Source organism: Oncorhynchus clarkii, chromosome 17, assembly GCF_045791955.1.
Source record: "Oncorhynchus clarkii lewisi isolate Uvic-CL-2024 chromosome 17, UVic_Ocla_1.0, whole genome shotgun sequence".
Taxonomy (NCBI): Eukaryota; Metazoa; Chordata; class Actinopteri; order Salmoniformes; family Salmonidae; genus Oncorhynchus; species Oncorhynchus clarkii.
Window position 1 is genome coordinate 53,491,652 of NC_092163.1, and position 11,544 is coordinate 53,503,195.

Genomic DNA, 11,544 nt, shown 5'->3' on the forward strand with positions numbered 1-11,544 from the left:
TCCCTGGTGTCCACATAACCAACAAACTAACATGGTCCAAGCACACCAAGACAGTCGTGAAGAGGGCACGACAAAACCTATTCCCCTTCAGGAGACTGAAAATATTTGGCATGGGTCCTCAGATCCTCAAAAGGATCTACAGCTGCACCATCAAGAGCATCCTGACGGGTTGCATCACTGCCTGGTATGGCAACTGCTCGGCCTCCGACCACAAGGCACTACAGAGGGTAGTGCGTACGGCAAATACATCACTGTGGCCAATCTTCCTTCCATCCAGGACCTCTATACCAGGCGGTGTCAGAGGAAGGCCCTAAAAATGGTCAAAGACTCCAGCCACCCTAGTCATAGACTGTTCTCTCTGCTACCGCACGGCAAGCGGTACCGGAGCGCCAAGTCTAGGTCCAAGAGGCTTATAAACAGCATCTACCCCCAAGTCATAAGACTCCTGAACATCTAATCAAACGGCATTTGGAATTATACTAACTTGAGGTAGAGAATAATTCATTAATTAGAAGACTGATTGATCAGATTTTATCTGAAGAGTTATATTAGGAAAATTATAACTTTGTAATCTGAAGATTTTCCTTGGTGCCCCGACTTCCTAGTTAATTACATTTACATGATTAGTTTAATCACGTAATAATAATTACAGAGAATTGATTTGATAAAATAACAGCCTTCACTTTTAATGATGCCAAAGACACGGCACTACCCAGACTATTTGCATTGCGCCCCCACCCCCACGCTGCCGCTACTCTGTTATGATCTACACATAGCCACCTTAATAACTCTACCTACATGTACATAATTACCTCGACACCAGTGCCCCCGCACATTGACTCTGTACCGGTACCCCCTGTATATAGCCCCGCTATTGTGATTTACTGTGTTGTCTAATTATTTGTTATGCTTAACTCTTACTTTTGTTAGGTATTTAGGTACTGCATTGTTGGTTAAAGGCTTGTAAATAAGAATTTCACTGTAAGTTCTACTACACCTGTTCTATTCAGCGCATGTGACAAATACAATTTGATTTGATTTGTGGGAAACAAGCTTATGCTGCTCTCACTACATGTGAACACCACACAGACACACACACATAAAAACTCTCCCACAAAAGCTAGTAACACGGTTCAGTTGGTGTATTACTCAAACATGTTAATGGATAACACTGACCAGCATACTGAGCGACAGAAACAAATGAAGGTCCAATAACAACAAAACAACTGTTTCTTGAAAGAAATGCTATATTAACAGAAAACAGATGAAGTCAGTATCAACTCTTTCATGGATGAGTAATGATATTTCTGTCACTGACAGCCAACAGCACCAATAAGTCACCAGAGGGTAAGAGTTGAGAAGCTAAGGAAGTCACAGGGTCAAGAAGGATGTTAAGATAGTGACTTCATCAGCGCATATAAAGTCAAGGAAATCCCAGTTTCTGATAGTCTCTCCATTGTTAGTCATCCAAGGCATTATATTGTCACGACTTCCACCGAAGGTGGCTCCTCTCTCTGTCCGGGCGGCGCTTGGTGGTCGTCGTCGCCGGTCTACTAGCTGCCACCGATCCACTGATCCTTTTTCCTTTTCTTTTGGTTATGTCTGTTTTGTGTTTTCACCTGGTTTCATTTTGGTTAATTAAGGGGGGAATTTATCTCGACATTTCCTTTGGGTTTTTGTGCGGGATTGTTTTCGTTTACTGTCAGTTTGTGTTGCGTTTTTCGCTAGTTCATGTTTTACACGTGGTTTTTCCCTGGACTGTGTCTGAGTGTGTTTCATGGCTACTGCTGTAGTCAGGTGTCCTGTGATTTTTGAGCTGGTTTATTAAACGCCCTATTCATTCTGTACTTGTTTCTCCTGCGCCTGACTCCACACCCACATCTCCTTGGGGAGTTTTGACAGAATCCTGCACCGGATATCATGGAGTCAGCAGGAGCTGACACGCCCACCCCGTCCATGCAACAACATACAGCGGTATTACACCGTTTGGGGACAGCTATGGATCAGGTGTTGGCGAGAATGGAGAGATGGGAGAGGACGCTCCCGTATTGGCGCATCCGGACCCCTCTTTGCCATTTATAGTTGAGGTGGACGCATCCGAGGCTGGGGTTGGAGCCGTGCTATCGCAGCGCTCAGGCGCGCCCCCGTAGCTTCACCCCTGCACTTTCTTTTCAAGGAAGCTCAGTCCGGCGGAGCGAAACTATGATGTGGGGGATTGGGAGTTGCTGGCTGTGGTAAAAGCTCTGAAGGTGTGGAGACATTGGCTTGAGGGGGCGAAACACTCTTTTCTCATCTGGACTGACCACCGTAATCTGGAGTTCATCCGGGCGGCGAGGAGACTGAGTCCTCGCCAGGCAAGGTGAGCGATGTTTTTTACCAGGTTTCGCCTTACTATCTCTTACAGACCAGGTTCCCGTAACGCGAAGGCCGACACACTGTCCCGTTTCTATGATACCGAGGAGAGGCCCATCGATCCCACCCCCATACTTTCGGCCTCTTGTCTGGTGGCACCAGTGTTATGGGAGGTGGATGCGGACATCGAGCGGGCGTCTCGGTTAGAACCTCCTCCACCACAGTGTCCAGCAGGCCGGAAGTACGTCCCGCTTGGTGTTCGTGATAGATTGATCAGGTGGGCCCACACGCTACCCTCCTCTGGTCATCTGGGGATTGAGAGGACAGTGCGGGCTCTTAGGGGGAAGTACTGGTGGCCCACCTTGGCTAAGGATGTGAGGGTTTATGTTTCCTCCTGTTCAGTGTGCGCTCAGTGTAAGGCTCCTAGACACCTGCATAGAGGGAAGTTACAGCCCCTCCCCATTCCACAGCGGCCTTGGTCACACCTGTCTGTTGACTTTCTTACCGATCTTCCTCCGTCACAGGGGAACACACAATCCTGGTCGTTGTGGATCGGTTCTCTAAGTACTGCCGTCTCCTCCCTTTGCCGGGTCTCCCTACGGCCCTACAGAGTGTGAAGGCCCTGTTTACACACGTCTTCTGGCACTACGGGGTGCCTGAGGATATAATTTCTGATCGGGGTCCCCAGTTCACTTTCCTGGTTTGGAAGGCGTTCATGGAGCGTCTGGGGGTCTCGATCAGCCTGACCTCTGGTTTTCAACCCAAGAGTAATGGGCAGGTGGAGAGTGAATCAGGATGTGGGCAGGTTTCTGCTGTTTTATTACCAGGACCGGCCTGGAGATTGGGCGAGGTTCGTCCCATGGCCCGAGATGGCCCAGAATTCACTTCGCCACTCCTGTCGCCGTTTCAGTGCGTGTTGGGTTATCAGCCGGTCCTGGTACCGTGGCATCAAAGTCAGAGGCTCCTGCGGTGGATGATTGGGTGCAGCGCTCAAAGGAGACCTGGAGAGCCATCCAGGAATCCCTTAAACAGGCCGGTGGGCGACAGAAGCTGAGCGCTGTTCGCCACCGTAGTGAGGCCCCCATGTTCGCACCAGGGGACAGGGTCTGGCTCTCAACCCGAAACCTGCCTCTCCGCCTGCCCTGCCGGAAGCTGGGTCTGTGGTTTGTGGGGCCATTTAAAGTCCTGAGGAGAATAAACAAGGTGTGTTATAGGTTACAGCTCCCCACTTAACCCCTCGTTTCATGTGTCTCTCCTCAGGCCGGTGGTGGCTGGTCCACTATAGGACGTTGAGGTACGGGAGGTCCCTCCGCCCCCCCTGGACATCGAGGGGGGTCTGGCGTACACTGTACAGTCCATCCTGGACTCTAGACTTCGGGTGGGGGGCCTGCAGTGCCTCGTGGATTGGGAGGGGTACGGTCCGGAGGAGAGGTGCTGGGTGCCGGTGGGGGACATCTTGTACCCATCTCTGCTGGGTGAGTTCCACCGCCTCCATTCTGAACGCCCTGCGCCTCGCCCTCCGGGTCGTCCTCGAGGCCGGCGTCACGGTGGGGGGGGTACTGTCATGTACTGTGGCTCCTCTCCCTATTCGGGCGGCACTCGGCGTTCGTCGTCGCCGGTCTACTAGCTGCCACCAATCCTTTTTTTGATTTTTGAACTGGTTTATTAAACGCCCTTTCCATTCTGAACTTGTTTCTCCTGCGCCTGACTCCACACCCACATCTCCTTGGGGAGTTTTGACATATATCCAATGGCATGTATGACAAGACTGCTGCTTTCGTGCCTCCCGGGTGGCGCAGTGGTTAAGGGCGCTGTACTGAAGTGCCAGCTGTGCCACCAGAGACTCTGGGTTCGCGCCCAGGCTCTGTCGTAACCGGCTGTGACCGGGAGGTCCATGGGGCGACGCACAATTGGCATAGCGTCGTCCGGGTTAGGGAGGGTTTGGCCGGTAGGGATATCCTTGTCTCATCGTGCACCAGCGACTCCTGTGGCGGGCCGGGCGCAGTGCACGCTAACCAAGTTTGCCAGGTGCACGGTGTTTCCTCCAGGTTGGATGCGCGCTGTGTTAAGAAGCAGTGCGGCTTGGTTGGGTTGTGTATCGGAGGACGCATGACTTTCAACCTTCGTCTCTCCCGAGCCCGTACGGGAGTAGTAGCAATGAGACAAGATAGTAGCTACTAACAATTAGATACCATGAAATTGGGGAGAAAAAGGGGGTAAAAATTAAACAACAACAAAAAAAAAAGACTGCTGCTTTCAGGAATGGAAACAATTTACAGGTAGGTGGAATGTATTTCTCCCAATGGTACTACAGCAGGGAAAATCAACAACTAAGCGGTCATAGTGGATACAACTACAGACCAGAGAGATTTGGGCAGAGGGGAATGGAAAGATTGGAGAAAATAGGTTAAGGGGATCAGTGACATTTAGTGCAGCAGAGAAAAAAAACAGACGGGCTGACAAAGTATCAAGAGTAGTGTATCACTTTTAACCTCTCTGAACCACCCATACCGGATCCGGGATAATTGTCGTCAGCAACGCTGAATAGCATAGCGCCACAGTCAAATAATATTACTAGAAAATATTCATGAAATCACAAGTGCAATATTGCAAAACACAGCTTAGCCTTTTGTTAATCCACCTGTTGTGAAATTATGCTTTACAGCGAAAGCAATACAAGCGTTTGTGTAAGTTTATCGATCGCTAAACAATACAATAAGTACACTTAGCATCAGGTAACTTGGTCACGAAAATCAGAAAAGCAATCAAATTAATCGTTTACCTTTGATGATCATCGGATGTTTTCACTCAGTTAGACAACAAATGTCCCTTTTGTTCCATAAAGATATTTTTTATATCCAAATACCTCAGTTAGTTTGGTGCGTTATGCCCAGGAATCCACCGGAAAGAGCGGTCACGAAAACGCAGACAAAAATTCCAAATTATATCCATAATGTCCACAGAAACATGTCAGACGTTTTTTATAATCAATCCGTCAGGGTGTTTTTCAAATATCTATTCGATAATATATCAACCGGGACAGTTGGCTTTTCACTAGGACCGGGAGTAACAATGGCCGCCTTTCTCTTTTGCATACAACTCACTGAGAGCCCCCACCTATCCACTTACGCAATGTGGTCGTTCACGCTCATTCTTCTAAATAAAAGCTGGAAACTATGTCTGAAGATTGTTGAAACCTTGAAGAAGCGATGGGAAAAGGAATCTGCTTGATATCCCTTTAAATGGAGCAATGGGAGGCTATGGAACATGGAGTTTTCAAAATAAAAGCCACTTCCTGGTTTGATTTTTCTCAGGGTTTTGCCTGCAATATCAGTTCTGTTATACTCACAGACAATATTTTGACCGTTTTGGAAACTTTGGAATGTTTTCTATCCTAATCTGTCAATTATATGCATATTCTAGCATCTGGTCCTGAGAAATAGGCGGTTTACTTTGGGAACATTATTTTTCCCAAAATAAAAAATAGTGCCCCCTAGTTTCAAGAGGAGTAGTTTGTGGATGTATGCTCTTTTAAAAAAGTGCAACAGTGGCTCTGTTGTGTTGTATAACTGCCCACTGAACACTAGCAAAAAACATTTATCCCACCAGACATGCCACCAGGGGCCTTTTCACAGTCCCCAAATCCAGAACAAATTCAAGAAAGTGTACAATATTATATAGAGCCCTTGCATGTTACTTCCTTCCATCTCATATTGCTCAAATAAACAGCCAACCTGGTTTTAAAAAAACAGATAAACAACTCAAAACGCTTCTCCCCTATTTGACCTAGATAGTTTGGTGCATGCATTGATATGTAGGTTACATGTGCCTTTAAAATGTTTTTATGTAGTTCTGTCCTTGAGCTGTTATTGTCTATTGATGTTCTGTATTATGTCATTCTGTATTATGTTTCATGTTTTGTGTGGACCCCAGGAAGAGTAGCTGCTGCTTTTGCAACAGCTAATGGGGAGCCTAATAAAATATCAAATACCACCCACACATAGCTAAGGTCAAGTCCCAGCATAACTGCTCACCTATAGCTCCTTGTCTGTATCTGTCCTTACATTTTCTAATAATAAGCCTACACTGTATTGGAATTATCATGTCAAATAGGCCCATAAATCTGTGTGAACAAACTGAAATGTAACAAAAACCTTTCGCTCTCACTCTGAAACTGTATGTCCAACTTCTATTGCTCTCAGACTCACTTCCTGCTGGACTCCAACCAATGATGTGTATAAACCCTGGATTGCTGATGCTATGTTTTGGCCATGGAGAGGCTTTGAAGCCATACTGGCACTCAGAAAACAGACCTCCATAGGAATGAATGGAATTCTGCAGTATTTAATTTAAATGTTTAAAGGACAAAATCACATGCATTTAAGTATTTTTTGTTTTGGTGGGGATATTGACATTAATACTTTCTAAAAAAAAAAAATCAACATGTAAAAAAGGTACTTAAAGGTTTTTATACATAAAACCCTGTCAGTCATCTAGTGCACACATAAATCATTGATTCGAACCAGTGTTGCATAACAACCACCAAGTGTGTGTGTGTGTGTGCATTCATTGAGTGTAACATTGCACCTCTGGCTTGCATAATATGCCAGGCTGCTTCTGGGTGCTAACGCAGGAAAGCGCTCCAAGCTAATGTTTATTCAGAGCATGAGAAGCATGAGAACTTAACAGGAAGCATAGAAATTGTGCACATAGAACAGATCTACAACTTACTACAATTGCTTGTAATGAAAATGACAAATCTATAACTTACATTTCTATGTGAATTTGGTCGGGTTGCCCAAAAAGTTACATATTCCAACTTTAAATGCATACTAGGCCTTACTGTAGCTGACAGCTTGTGGCCAATAAATCAAATTCCATTAACACTGTGCCCAAGTCTGGTTATGGGCAGTGGCGTCGCATTATTCAGGGCAGGTGTCACATCAGTTTGCAAACAATGTAAAAAATAAATAAAAAACATTTATAAATAAACATTGAGTTAATAAAGCCGCATACAAACATGGTCTCTTTTTTGCATTCTTGGGTAAGGCAGCTCCAAAATACAGGTGTTTCAGCCTACCTCAATGCTTTCTGTGATGGTGGGGCAGCCAGTGGAAAATACAAGCGTAGACGTTAGTAATGTTCTCTAGTTGCGCCATGATTGGTTTAATGTTCTGTCACTCATGGGGACATTACGTCACCGCAAAATCTACAGGGATAGCTTGAAAATTCAAGCCCCTTGGGTCCTGCCATAGAGTTACATTAGAAGTGCCCATTCAAGAAGGCTCAAGGTCATTGACCATAGATAAATTGACGCCAAATCACCTTATATCTACCGTAGCTTTGACTGGACTGATCATGTCATCATACTTTCAAAATCTTAGCTAGCAAGCTAGACAAGCAGTCATCATCCCAAATCAAGTCGACATTCTACTATTCAATCCTTGTCAAATGAAGAGAAATTATAGATCAAATGTATAAGTGCTCATCGGCCAAACATTACACAAGTTGGAAATCACAAATTCAACAGTGAGTGGTTTGGAAGGAATCAGTGGCTAACTGCAAGCGTTGCAAAGCTATCACTAGCCTGCTATTCAGTGGAGTGGGTGTGTAGTCCAAGTCTGGGTTTAAGGGTTTCTTTTTCCGAGCTTAAAAGGATAAACACTTAACACCATGGGGCCAGAAAAGGTTGTATACATTGTCAACCCAGCATGACTTCTGCCGCGTTCAAAACAACTGAAATCTCAGAACTGGGAAATCTCAGACTTCACTGAGTTCAAGACAACTGGGAACTCTGGGGGGTGGGGGGGTGAAGCTCCGACTGGTAAAATACGCTTTGAACGGTCATCCAACTCGGAATTCCAAGTCGGGAACTCAAGCCTCTTTCTAGAGCTCTAACTTGAAGATCACTGACGTCATGATTCGACCTTGTTCCCCCCCCCCCCAGAGTTCCCAGTTGTCTTGAAAGCACCATAAACCCAGAAATGCCAGACTGATGACAAAGTTTGATGACAACATTTGCCCACAGAAAGGACCGCCGCGCCACCTTCCTGTTCAAGTGAGCACAGCACAACAAGGTGAGTTGATGATATTACTAGTTTATCTAGATTGTCCTGCGTTGCGTATAATCGATGCGGTGCCAGTTAGTTTCTCATCGAATCACAGCCTACCTCATCAAATGGGTGATGATTTAACAAGCGCATTCACGAAAAAAGCACTGTCGTTGCACCAATGTGTACCTAATCATAAACATCAATGCCTTTCATTAAAATCAATACATAAGTATATATTTTTAAACCTGGATCTTTAGTTAATATTGCCTGCTAACATAAATTTATTTTAACTAGGGAAATTGTGTCATTTCTCTTGCTTTCCGTGCAAGCAGAGTCAAGGTATATGCAGCATTTTGGGCCGCCTGGCTCATTGCGAACTGTGTGAAGACCATTTCTTCCTTACAAAGACCGTAATTAATTTGCCAGAATTGTACATAATTATGACATAACATTGAAGGTTGTGCAATGTAACGGCAATATTTAGACTAAAGGATGCCACTCGTTAGATTCACTGAAAGAATAAACGTCTTGTTTTCAAAATTATAGTTTCCAGATTTTACCATATTAATGACCTTAGGCTCGTATTTCTGTGTGTTATTATGTTATAATTAAGTATATGATTTGATATTTGATAGAGCAGTCTGACTGAGTGGTGGTAGGCAGCAGCAGGCTCATACGCCTTCATTCAAACAGCATTTTCCTTTATTTGCCAGCAGCTCTTCGCTGTGCTTCAAGCATTGAGCTGTTTATGACTTCAAGCCTATCAACTCCCGAGATTAGGCTGGTGTAACCGATGTGAAATGGCTAGCTAGTTAGCGGGGTGCGCACTAATAACGTTTCAATCGTGACGTCACTCACTCTGAGACCTTGAAGTAGTTGTTCCCTTTGCTCTGCAAGGGCCGCGGCTTTTGTGGAGCGAAAGGTAACGATGCTTCGAGGGTGGTTGTTGTCGATGTGTCCCTGGTTCAAGCCCAGGTAGGGGCGAGGAGAGGGACGGAAGCTATACTGTTACACTGGCAATACTATAGAGCCTATAAAAACATCCAATAGTCAAAGGTTGATGAAATACAAATGGTATAGAGAGAAATAGTCCTATAATTCCTATAATAACTACAACCTAAAACTTCTTACCTGGGAATATTGAAGACTCATGTTAAAAGGAACCACCAGCTTTAATATGTTCTCATGTTCTGAGCAAGGAACTTAAACGTTAGCTTTTTTACATGGCACATATTGCACTTTTACTTTCTTCTCCAACACTTTGTTTTTGCATTATTTAAACCAAATTGAACATGTTTCATTATTTATTTGAAGATAAATTGATTTTATTGAAGTATTATATTAAGTTCAAATAAAAGTGTTCATTCAGTATTGTTGTAAATGTCATTTTACAAATAAATAAATAAAAATATAAATCAGCTGATTAATCGGTATGAACTTTTTGTGGTCCTCCAATAATCGGTATCGGCGTTGAAAAATCATATTCGGTCGACCTCTAGTATGTTGTGTAGTAAGCTGTTAGAAGCCCATGTGCCTCACTCTAATAATTTGGTCCCTTTCCCCCTCATAACTTAGCCTAGTGTTGGTGGTGCATAGCCTATATCCTGTTATAGATCAATGTAAACATTGAATATTGTAAGAGCTTTCATTGTCTGTTTATATACCCCCTTTATTTATCCTATGGTTCTGACTTGGTGTACAGGTAGAATACCGTAAGAACGGCCCATGTCACTGCTCATTTCAAAAGTGCTGAACTTAAAGTTATATTGACTACATTCGTCCTTGCTCAATCATTAATGTCTTAATCGAAATTATGGAATCCCTCTTATCTGCTCATCATTCCCTTATACCATAGTTTGTACAGCTTAATTGTCCGTAGAAACAACATTTGTTTAAGCAAAAAGGAAGTAAATGAGGCTGAATACACTCAGACAAGGCTCCACTGATAACCAGATGTAGCAGTGGTAATGATTCACACCATGGTGTTGAAAAGAAAGCTCTGCTGTTGGGACAGATTTACGTAGGCCCCAACGGTTTGTGGGCACCGTTTGTCACCGTTATAGTGCAATTAATGTATTGTTTAGTGTCGTGTGTAGTGGCTCTGCTGGCATGCATCTAAAAAAAAATGTGTTTGCCCCACCAATATATACATGCTAAAATCAACACTGGTTATGGGGGTGGGTGACAGACATAGACCGTAAGTTACTGCACCAAGTGTACACCTGCAATAATACTATAAATACATTGGGAATAAATGGTTGGATTGCAGAAGCTACTAACGAAGTCAATAATATAATTGAATTACGTTATGTTTAGATGGGACATCCTGAATGGGACATGATGTGAAGATAAGAAAAGTAGCAAAATAAACACATACGTACATAGCTAATGTTTCTTACCTTTTTGACAGGTTTGTGAGTAAGGACCGCACTAAACGCAGCGGACGACACTGACAGTTCACCCATGACAATTTCGCTGTTCTTGCTCACTGTCATGGCTGAGTATTTTTCCGCCACGTTCTCGCTCTCCTTTACTTCTTTGCTGGCTTGTTTCAGCTCCAACTTTCCGTCCGCTAGAGTGTCCGACATTCCGATAAATAATGAAAACGTGCAACAAATGAGTTAGAACGTGGTAGTAGCTAGTTAGCTGCAGAATTAGTGTTGCTGCCAACTGTTCGGTATTTTGAGGAAGAGTGAATTATTTGTGCAGCTGAAGAAACCATTTGGTATATTAGTTGGCCATTTTATCTTTACAAACTAGTGTAGCAATTGCTGTCATAAAACGGCTGGTTGTCTGCGCAGTTCCGTCGCGTGCACCAAGCTGCAGTCTTTTTGCATAGCAGTCACCTGAAAATGTGCGCTATGGGGGGTGATATGAGCCAAAATTAAGCCTAGGCAACCGTACCACCGTGTGGCTGTAGCCTGCCATTGAAAGTCTAACTGGCATGACATGAGACCAACGCCTTGCTAACGTCTGCGTGACGCCTGCGTGTTAATAAACCTAGGCAACAGTACCACCCTGTGGCTAACCTCTGCGTGACGCCTGCATGTTAATGAAAGTCATAAGCCATTAGCGATATTTCCTGTTATCGCTAATGGCCTAGAAAATGTTATGTCCAATCTATAGGTAATCTGTCTTT

At 44.3% G+C, this 11,544-nt stretch overlaps 1 protein-coding gene across 1 annotated transcript in view; it reads right to left on the reverse strand.

The window, feature by feature from the left end:
• LOC139371109 (S-adenosylhomocysteine hydrolase-like protein 1) overlaps window positions 1–11,263 on the reverse strand; it is a 62,553-nt gene extending 51,290 nt beyond the window's left edge. The window contains exon 1 of the mRNA XM_071111185.1: window positions 10,805–11,263. The gene's annotated coding sequence lies outside the window, so the exon portion shown is untranslated. The remainder of the gene's footprint in view (window positions 1–10,804) is intronic.
• Window positions 11,264–11,544: the final 281 nt, after the last annotated feature.